The sequence below is a fragment of the Leptosomus discolor genome, chromosome 1 (genome assembly GCF_034619465.1).
Source record: "Leptosomus discolor isolate bLepDis1 chromosome 1, bLepDis1.hap2, whole genome shotgun sequence".
Lineage (NCBI taxonomy): Eukaryota > Metazoa > Chordata > Aves > Leptosomiformes > Leptosomidae > Leptosomus > Leptosomus discolor.
In genome coordinates, this window is record NC_141391.1 from 141,673,984 (window position 1) to 141,685,372 (window position 11,389).

The window sequence follows — 11,389 nt, forward strand, 5'->3', positions numbered from 1 at the left end:
CTGCAGATGCACTGTCAGTTATGCGTGCAGGGCCACAACAGCATGTTGTCCAGCTATTCGTTGGGAATGCCAGCACTTGAGTGAAATTAAATACCTAATGAACAGATTTAGTCATTACTCCAGTTCATGTGCTATCCTAGAAATGGCCATTAAACTTTTAGAAATATCTTTGTTATGAAAGAAACCTGAGGTCAGATACTTCCACATACAGACCACTCACGGAGTATTACCAACCACTGTTATGGTGATGCAAGGTCTGTGTTGGTTATTCACAATTCATGGTATATGATTGATTACTTAAATCACTGGGTATTATTTCTCCTCTCAGAGAGCTTTCAAAATGGCTGATTAGCATTTATAGAAGAAATATTTTGGGAACCACTCCGTTGCCTGGATATTCGATGGCAAATATCTTTTTTCACAAACACAAGTCCTTTTTACAAACTCTAGAAGTTAAAATAATGAAAAAGATAAGAAAATATTTCCAAATCTAGTAGGTTGGTATGTCCTCTTCATTTGATTTCAAGTAATAACGATAATCTATTAATAACAGCAGCATGACTAGCAGATGTAAGAATCATAAAAATCAGTGTGGTAGTTGTAGGATGACACGAACCAAAATTGGAGAGAGAAAAGGTGCACTGCAAAAAAATTATTGTTCTACGAAAAATTGTTTAATATATTATTTTACACTTATAATGAAACAAACAAACATACATCTCGATTCTTCCTTTTTTTTTTCTTTCCTTTCCCCCTGTGGGTCCAAAAATGATCTTCTTATTTGAACATTAATTTCATCCAAAGGGCTGCTGTGTTTTAACCAAAGATAATAAAATATATTAAACCACATTGGGCCTTATGAAGTCAGAGAAGAAATTAATTAAAGATTAAATTCTGCTAGCAATCTATCGTGCTGCCTTCAAGGTAATTTTGAATCGGGATATTAGACTTTGGAAATACATCTTCCTACACAATTCACACAGTGTCATTTTTCATCTCCCGTTAGAAGTTACTCAACACCCATCATCTCAGGTACCAGGATACAGCTGCTTAGAGCCATTTTCCTTGCTTAGGTGCAAACCAGTGCGTGTGACCTTCAACATGTTCCCCTGATTACTTGACACTTTATGAAATACCTTTCTGTCATATTGGGAATGAAATCACTTTAAAAGCCACAACTTTGGGGGTATCAGCGCTTCAGTTCTTTCACTGCAAAATGGGACCGACTGCATACTGTTCAAGACAGCCTCTAAATAGATAAAAAAGATAAAAGATAAAAGATAAAAGATAAAAGATAAAAGGAAAGCAGAAGAAAGATAATATCAGAAACCCAACCAAAAATGTTGCAAAAAAAAAAAAAAAAGCAGTATGTGTAATCTACCTCAGTTCAGAAGGAATGAATAGCAGAGCTGGGAACTGAAAGCAGAAAGCAGATCTCGTGGCCTTAATTTTTAACATATCCAGCACTACCTTTCCCAAATGAGAACTGATAGAAAAGCAGCTGTTTGATTTCTTCTTTCTCCTAAGGAAAACCTCACTGTAAAGAAGATGATAAAGCAAGGCAGGATCTAATCAGGACTGAGACAACATCTGGCAGGACTATCAGTCTTGATGCTCCAAGAGCTCTTCAAGGACTCAAGGGAAGGCATTTGTTCCTCAGTCCATGAGTTTGTCTCAAAGGCTAGCTTTGCCCAGCAGTTGCAGTAATTGGATGAAATAAATCCCTAAGGGAGTTGGAAAGGGGTTTTTGAGTGTGGGTGGCATGGAACGTTTTAGCTTCAGTAATAACTGATATAACCAGGCTTCAAAAGGCAGGCTAATCTTCACAGAAAATATTTTTTAAAAACTTTGGTGAAAAAAACAAGTTTATATTAAAAAAAAAAAGCCAACACATGGAAAGGTCCACATCAGTTTAAGGCAATCTGGTTTTTGTTGAGATTATAGTCATCTACATCTTACAACAGCAAGGAGCCTAGCCTCATGACAACAAAAGCCCTTAACTCCTGTTATGTTCCTGCAGAATTGCAAAACCAGTAACGTTATGATCTCACTACAACAAAACTACATCTGCCAATTTTTTACACAACTATGCAAGAGTTTGGAATAAACCAGGGTGCAGCCTGTCTCCATTTGCATTGAAACAGCTGTATAACGCAGAGACCTTCCCATATGTAAGCCCCTACTGTAGCTCCTGCAAACAGCCTGTACAACCACACCGCTTCAGTGTCCAGATGCATTTTCAAATGTTTCTGGTCCTTTTGTCCGAGCCTGTTTTTCCCAGAAGGATCTCACATTTTCATGACATCCTGTTCTTTTTTTATTTTATTTTAATTACTTGAGATGCGTTGCGGTTTTTTCTCCCTATATATTCAGAATAATTTGCAAACGTGACCATAGTTATTTCTCTTTCCCGTATTGCTGTCTGTTATATTTGCAGGCTTTTGCACCTCCTTCTCAGCAAGCTAAGGAGCTTTACAGGCTACTGGTCATCCTCGGATTTAGATTCAAAAGATCTAAGTTCTCTTACTGTGCTTCAAATTAACCACAGCAAGACAGAAACATTTCGCTATGGAAAGGCAGACAACAAAGAGTGCAGGGATTTCAGTGGCAACAAGATATCATGTTATAATAGACTCAGGTATGTACAGATGATAGATAGGGTGCCTAGCTTCAAGAAACAGCCAGTTTCTTCCTCATTAAAAATTTCAGACCTACTACAAAATACCAGCAGCTGACAACAGCACTAAACTTCTTCCCTGGTTACACATGTTATCACAAGTAAGAAAAAAAGGAGACATGTAAGTAGTGCTAGATGTCCAGTGAGACAATCTTCTCTAGATATTGCCTGAGAAGGGGGCAGTGCAAACCATTGTAGGCGGGGAGCGTGGCTCTTTCCAGAAGCATAGCCAGCACCATTAGGTATGAAAGTAAGGACAGCCCACGTCGTGGAGAGCCCAGTCTAAATAGATTTGCAACAAGCATCTTTGCAATTCCAAGAGAGGCCTTTCTTCAGGAAGGATGGGGAATCTAAGCAAGGCACATTTTCAAGAATAAGGTAAGTTCTAGAAAATATTTGATAACGAATACTCAAAAAAAAAAAAAAAAAGCAAAAGCATTTAAAGAGGTACAGTATTGTGTTTACTGTTTACTTTTCCACTGCTAAATGGTGATGAATGGGGGTAGATGAATGATGGTGGATGGGGGTAGACCATGGCCACCTTGGAGGAATAACAAAATGCAAACAGTAAATAACAAAAAAAAGGTAGAAAAAGCCCCGTATCTTTGAGATAAATAACATGCCAGATCCCACAGAGGAGGCAGACAGGAGTATTCCCAGAAAAGCAAAGAGGAAAGAGTTACATTTAAAACTGAAGCAAAGAACAGAATGAAGATTGCACTGCACCCATTGAGAGATAATGATGTCATTCCCAGTACGTAAGATAAAAAGAGGTCATCTGAAGAGTTCATAGTAACACAGAGAAGGTAGAGGAAAGTTGGCAATAGCAGAGGCAGTGATGACAGAATATGTAAATTAATTACTTACTTTCCTGATCACATGAGGAGACAAGGAACTGATGCCAAAAAAAATGAATTTTACTTCTTAGGAAGAGATAGTAGGAACTAGGACAAAGCAGTCTAGTAACAAAAAAAATAAGAAAAATACTGGGTCCCTACAAACTTCACCACAGATTCTGGCAGAGACACAAGTGGAAATGTTTTTACAGCCAGGGAATTATCCGAGTGTGTGACAAAAATTCCTACTACATGACACTGAGGGAAGGACCTAGAGACTGTTAGAAGAGTAAAATTTGATCTCTGCCTGTGGAGAGAACATCAATTAGAGCAACAAGATGTTCTCCAATATACAGCTTAGTCTGGAAAAAAAAAACATATTCTAAAAATATACAAATATGTATTTTATGAAAGAAGACATGTCAAAACTAAATCTGATAATGCTTGGGAGGCAAATGTTAATTAAGGACACAGGAGAGCCTATGTGGACTTGACTTGGTAACCTGGGGCCAGAGGTCAGGAAATAGGTTCTGATCCCAGCTTGATCTCTGACTCTTGAGGGATCACACATGTCAAGCCTCTGCTCTTTGTCTTGTTTCATTTATTCACCAGCAAACTCTTTGGGGCCAGTGCTGTTCCTCACACTCCACAGCCAGCACACCTCCATTACCTCCAGAACTTAACTCACTCAGTTGTGTTGCACAAAGGCAATGAAATCTAAAGACTAGGGCATAAAATAAAGCAGTAGATGACTTAGTGACTAGAGGAAAATCCTGGAAACACCTTTTATTGAAGAACAAGAACAAGAGTAAGTGCTACAGAAGAACCGTGGGAGAAGGTAACAAAGGCTGTAGATGTTATCCCAGCACATACTGTCTCAACAGTGAGCTGTAGTAAATAACTGGAACAGCGCAGAAGACAGAAGAAAAATCAATTCAGAAGAGCGTGGGAAGACCAGCAACACTAGCAGATACAGGCTGCGTAATGTACAGTCTGATGTATGTGAAGAGTCACGTGTCCCTGTTGGGGCAAATGTCAGACATGCTTTGGCCTAACCATTTGCTTTCAGAAGAAATTCTCTGAGTCTTTCTTGACGTAGATAAGCTTTTCATGCAACTTTCCACATTGTTGTACCAGTGGGTGCAAAGTTCTTATACAGTGTTTCTGTTTTCCAGACAGGTAAATAGCGCTTAACCACGTTTCCTCTGTCGACAGGTATTCCCCAATCTTTAGGGTTTTTTTTTTTTCAGTTATGCACTTTCAATTATTTTCCTTCTAGTAATCTTCTTAGATAAGAAAATGAACATCTCATGAGCAAACAAAGCAGAACAAATGAATTTTAAAACATGAGTACTTAAGATAATTTTCAGTTAGGTAGGAGAAACAAGTCAAGTAGATGACATGTATTTATGCTGTAAGCTGCAGCACTGTATAGAGAGATCCAAGCTCACTTTAAAGGAGTTACCTTAGGTTACCTTAGATCCCATATCTTAAAATGGCCTTCAGTGTGCCATGAGAAACTACTAGAATAAATAATTAAAAAAAAACCCAAACAACAAACCTCTACTTTAAATCTTTTTCCTTCTACTTTTCCCTTCTCATTTTCAGCTGGTCTGTTAACTTGCCTAGGTTCATCTATCAGTCCTTCGACCTTCAAATCAGCAGAATGTCCAAGTTTGTCTCTGTTTCTATCCCTATTCAACCAAGCAGAGAGATATACCTTTCACATTAATGTTTTGCTTAAATCCTGAAGGTCTCAATCGTTTCAGAATGTATTAGATAAGCAATAGGGGCTTAACTTTTTTCCTTATTAATGATTTATCTTAGTTGATAAAAGATGATGACTGTAAATAAACACAGGACAAAAATTCCTCCGCTTTTTATCGATAGTAGAGGTGATGATGCCTGACTCTCCTTATTAAAAGGCTTTCCCTGACACACAAATTCATTGAACATAAAGCACTGGAAAGTAAGCTTCTAGACTGCTTTTTGAATGCAGGAAGAATAACCATGTTCTTTGGCAGAAGTTTGTGGAGGAAAGAAACACTGCTTTGCTATTTGAAGGTCTGAAAAACTGTTTGACTGAGGAATCACTGGATTCCATGGTATCATGCCTCATTGGAAGGATTATATGACTTTTCAGCGGTTATTCCAGTATTTGGCTATGCCTTTGCCACTCTGGCAAAACATTATATTAACTTGGCTAATAACACATGTCTGAATACAATAATTTAGACATGTTGTATAGAGAGAGAGGTCAGCAGCTACATTCCTTACGTATATTATTTACTCTTGGTTTAGTCTGTTATAGGCTTGCAAAGGAAAATCCATTTTTCCTACCTGTGTTTATTCTCCAAAGTGTTGTGCAGTCACATGGGGAGCTGAGATGGCGTGACTAGGAACACAGGCACATAAGGATGCTGGAAGGGTCTCCAGCATCATCAAGGCTGTTGCTGCCAGGCAATGGTATAAGTAATTTTGTATTTGACCAACCTCTATCTCAAAAATAGTTTTTCCTCCGTTACCCTTACAGGGAGGTTACTTCAAAATCTTATTTTTCTGACAGCTGGATACCTTCTAATTTTCAGTCACACTACTCCTATAGCTAACAAACACCTATTACTTTTTGCATTACTTCTCTATTAGCACAAACAGCTCTTTTCCATCCTGTTGCCTGCTACTCCTCCATCCCCAGACAGATAAATGCTCCCAACTTTGTGCCAGCAGCAAATTCCATTAACTCATTCTTACTTTTTCTGCCTATATCACTAAAAAAATGTTAAATAAAAATAATTACAAAAGCAACAAATGCAGACCAACTTGCACATTCTCTTCCAAAACACTGTTACCTCCCCACTACTGTTTTCTCCAGGACAACACCACAAGAACATACTGAGATTGCCTTCCCCCTTGCATTTTTAAGGCTCATTTGCATCACAGGGGTTCCTCCCCAACAGTGAAATTACACAGCATTGCTCAGTGTTATATCACTATTTTGAGCAACCACTGACTCCCTTGCACAATCTTGCTGATAAACTGTAATGGCTTTAGAAAGGAATGTAGCTTTGACATTGCAAGACATCTTTTCTTGAGTTCAAACCATTCCCTAGAGATAAATAGTTGTGTGTGCCTGCATACATTCCTTCCACAGGCCAAGAAATCAGAGACCCTTTCAAGTGTCACTGATTACATACACATGCATCAGTCAGAGATTTATTCATAGCGTTATACCTATAGTTTCAGGAATGTCGTCAACTAGCTACCTAGCAACCATGAAATTCACAGGGTCAGATAATTTGTGCTGATCAGACACACAATCAGCTGATTAGCTCCAATTAATTTGGAGTTTGATTTCTTAATATTTCAGCCACCTGTTCTCAGGGAGATTTCAACACTCTTCATGTTCCTCAACAAGAAATAGCTCAGCTAATAGCACTGAATTTTGCATAAATATCTTCCTCTCAGGAATTAAGATCTGTACTTCTTGTTAAGTATACAGGAGGAAGAGAAAAATAAGAAAATCCATGTGCAAGAGTCCTTGGACACAGAAAATCCTCTCAGAGGAGCTGCAGCAGAGTGAACACTGCAGCAGCACATGATGTGCCTGTGCACACCAAGTAGAAAACGTTTAACAGCATACTTTTTTAATCAGTAATTTTTCATCCCCTGCACTTGTCCAGTTAGAAAAAACAAAGTGCTGTATTTATGAATTTGCCCATATGCTTTTTTGCCATGCTTTGCATTCAGAAACAAACCCTGGTTTAGATTTGTTTGAACTTTCCCTATCGTTGCCTGTCTTTCCAGTGGAAACAATACATGATTTCTGCAGGCAAAGTTTCAGAGATACAGCAGAGAAATAAAAATGTGTAAAGAAGCCACAGAAGCATTAAAAGATTGACATTCTTTGTCCTCTTCTTCAAACACTAGAAAATAAGTGTAATCAATTCAAACTCTGTGTGGTCCAATAAACTGCCAACAATCAAATATTCTCAAATTCCCACAATTACAATTCCAAATTTTGCATGATTCCCGCTCTAACATGTTAAGGTCCTGCAATAAAGAGACCATATAGAAGAGGTTCAGTTTTGGCTCATATCTGTACACGTTTCTTAAAATCATTACACTGAAAAAGCTGAAGATGTTTCAAGCATATACACAGATGCCGTATGCCAATGCTTGGCAGCATTGCTCATTCTTGTGGGAGAAAAAAACCCGCAAGACCACAATGTATATTCTTTTTAAAGATTCAGCAAGTTCCAAACACTAATTCGTAGAGAAAGTAGCAATGATTCATAGGTCGTTAGAGAGAAATGCTCTCAAATGCAACCTGGTATGGGGAATATAAGGTACAGCTAACCCTGGAAATGCACAATTAGCTGGGATACAGTTGCTTATCTATGAGGTCTGGATTGTGGTTCCTCAACTTGTGGTGGTGAAGAACCACTTGCACAGACTCCCACTGAGCTCGATATTGCCTTCCAGCAACAAGGCATCAGGGTGAGGATGGAGGGACGTTTCACTGCACTGAATTCACTCAGGACTCAGAGAATTCAGCTGCCAAAGCCTGATCAGCCTCTGCTGATAATGTGCAAACTGCAGCAGACACAGGACAAGCTCGGAGCACAACCTTGGTACGGCACTCGTCTCAGCGTTAGATGTTAAACCATTACCTCACTCTGGGCAAGGCTGAAGGTTTCAAGTAAAGAGATGTAAGGGGTTTACCCTGGGCAAAAGCAAGGTACTCTCCTCTTACCTCATTCTTGAGAACAGAAAAATCTTTTTTGCTGAAGCTTTCCCACAGTGCAGACAGAGGGGCTGACCCCAGCCATGGGACCCGTCCCCACCAGCAGCCGCAGCCTCACAAGGCTGTGACCAGCCTAAAGTAGAGCCCACACAGAGGCACACTGACAGCTTTCCGCACAGGTGGCACCACCTGCTCTAGCTAATACATGCACCTAATAGTTAACTGAAACAGTTCACAGTGAAGTGAATGCACTGGGAAGCAGGCTTTGCCAACAGGGCCCAATGGTGAAAGTTTCCAAGATGCATTAAGCTTCCAGGTAAATTTTCTCAGGATTGTGCCTCACTTGTTGATGCAAACTGTTTGCTGTCTTTCTAACAGCAACCCTGTGCTAACACCTAGCTTTCCACATCCACTGCCTCTCAGTTTGTCACCCAGCATGAAAGCACCAAGACCCTTCAACTGTCTACTTGCTGCCAGAAAAGTCAAAAGGTGGCTGCAGAGCCCACAAGAAGAAACACAAAAAGAGGTGTAGGAAAAATAAGACATATTACTGTCAACATTGCCCCTGTCCTGTGAGGAGACAGCACTCAAAGCTCCTGCTATTTGCAATCAACAGAAGTTGCTTTTAGAAGTCACACAGGGAAATGGATGGAGATTTATTTTATTCTCAGAGTGGCAGAAGAGGGGGTACATGATGCCCTGTAAAAGATGTGAGTATTAAGGTAATCTAAAGGTATGAAGACTATAATTACATAGAATATAAATGTTTAGATATCTATGTAAAAATCATTCATTTATATGATTTTGCTTCGGGTCACAATAAATTCAGAGTTCGGTAGAGGCTGGCATCTGGAAGCCACCATCTCTGACTGCTGTGAGATGCCACCTATTTCCTGCCTGGATGCATCTTGCTTCATGTCTCTCGCTACATTTCCAAAAGCACCCCTCAATCTTTTTCTTTTTTACCCAAAACAATTAGGAGTATTCTGATGTTTGCAGCATACCTCCATGGAGCAGCCTATTTTCAGCTGTGCATACATACAGATGCAGATAAAAATAATTCAGGAGGGCAAAGTGAGGAAATAGTTCCTTAAAGAGATTCCACTAAAAGATTTTTTCATTAAAAGGACTTAACTCAGGTTTACCACACAACATAAGCGCCTTATAAGTACCTGCATACACCAAAACACCACCAAAACATGAAGACCACTGGCTGCACTCTGTTAACAGGCCCTTGATGATATATACCTCTGAAAACAGAGGACTTGTTCCTGCTAGCTCAGGGACAAAAAAAAGGCTTTCATCATCAGTGAGAGCCCTGCCTGTGCTTGCTGCTCAGGCAAGCACATGCCAGAGCACTGCTGTGGAGCTGACCCTGTGTTATTCCCATATTGATTCTTCGTTGCTTGGTCCCGGTCGGAGATGTGACAATGCCCCTACTATATACTGTGTTTGATTGTGCCTTGGGTAATAAGGGTTGTGCACTAATTATCCTCTGCAACAAATGTTGCCCTAATGCATAAACCCTATAATATTTTTTGATTAACATCCTAGTGTGATGTTCTTGATTTTTAAAATACATTGATGCATTATCCAAAACACATTATCTCCAGGTACTGACTTCTCCCAATAAATAATGAATGCAGACAGAAAAAGTCCACATTTATGACACCTTTAGGACCAAAGTACACCGGAACTTGAGATAGCTGTGATATTTGCACAGTAAAGAAACAGAAGCATACATGGTTTTAAAAGGGTCTGTGATTTGACCCAGAAGGAAATTATGCACTCTGAGAAAAACACACACTAAGAGCTCCCAACTGTAAGGGCTTCTGCATGAAGAAATAATGAGACCCCAATTCTTTCTTCAGATACCCGTCCAAGCTGTATAGCAGTGTAGTGACGGGAGCTGCTTTCGTGCCACAGTCATGGGCAGCACGTGTGCAGTGGCTTGTGCAAACGGAAGGCTGAGCCAGGATGTCAGAGAAACCACGCACACTTAAAACCCCCATTCATACTGCTAGCTGGCAGGAAAAAGCAACCACCTCTCCTCTACCACCAGATATGCCCTCCAGACAGAAACTGAAGCTTGGGGGGGGGCAGTCCCTCTTGGGACTCCCATCACCTTCAGCTCTCCAAAGCCCTGGAGCAAAGCTGTGAAAGAAGCAGATGGTTCCTAAGGTTACAACAGCATAAAATTGAACATTACTGTTTGTGAAGGGCTTTTAGGGGTCTGAGGACATCATCCAGCCAATGCTGGATTACCCCTAAAATGGAGGTACCACCATCACCTAAGGCAACCTCCTGCCTATTTGCACTTTCATTAGAAAGGAAGTTAGGAAAGGGATATAGAAATATGAATAATTTTTGACTTCCTGCCAGTTAAGCGCATGAGGACGTTTCAAATAAATTTTTGGAAAAGAACTCCTGCAATATTGTGGGAGGTCTTGAAGGAAGATGGCTGCTACCCTTGATTTCATTTCAGGAAAAACATATGCTAAATTGTAGGAATTAATTTTCCCAGCTAATATTTTGACATTTCTACAATATGGTCAAATTAAAATGATAATAACTGTGTTTGGCTTGTTTATCCTGCATGATGTCTGAATGTATACTGGTGGGGGGAGTGTGTGTATGTTAATTAGTGCTAATTTGCATAAGATGAAAACATCGGTTGTGTAGAAACCATGAGATACAGCTTAGAATCTTCTTACCAGCCTGGTTTTTAATTAATCCAGATTAACTGAGCTGTGTGTGTCACTAAGACAATGACTGGAAGTATAATAACTCCATCTGCGTCCAGAGTTACACAAACTCACTTTGATATTGATGCACATAAACATGCACCTGATGAGGAAACACGGACCCACACCCAGACATCATTTAGAGCTCAGTAAAGGGAGCTAACCCTTAAAGGGAGGCTCTGCTCCAAAGATGGGGCCATTGCACCCACTTGTGCAGAATATCCACATCCTTTCACCAAATGAAGCGTATTTTCTTCTAATTTCTAGCCCTGCACATATAGACTAGGGCATGAAAATCAAACAGTATGCCTTCCCTGTTGTACATTAGAGGCTTTTTTTTTATGCATGCATACAACCACCGTCTTAATCTCCAGCTTTGACCCAGGCA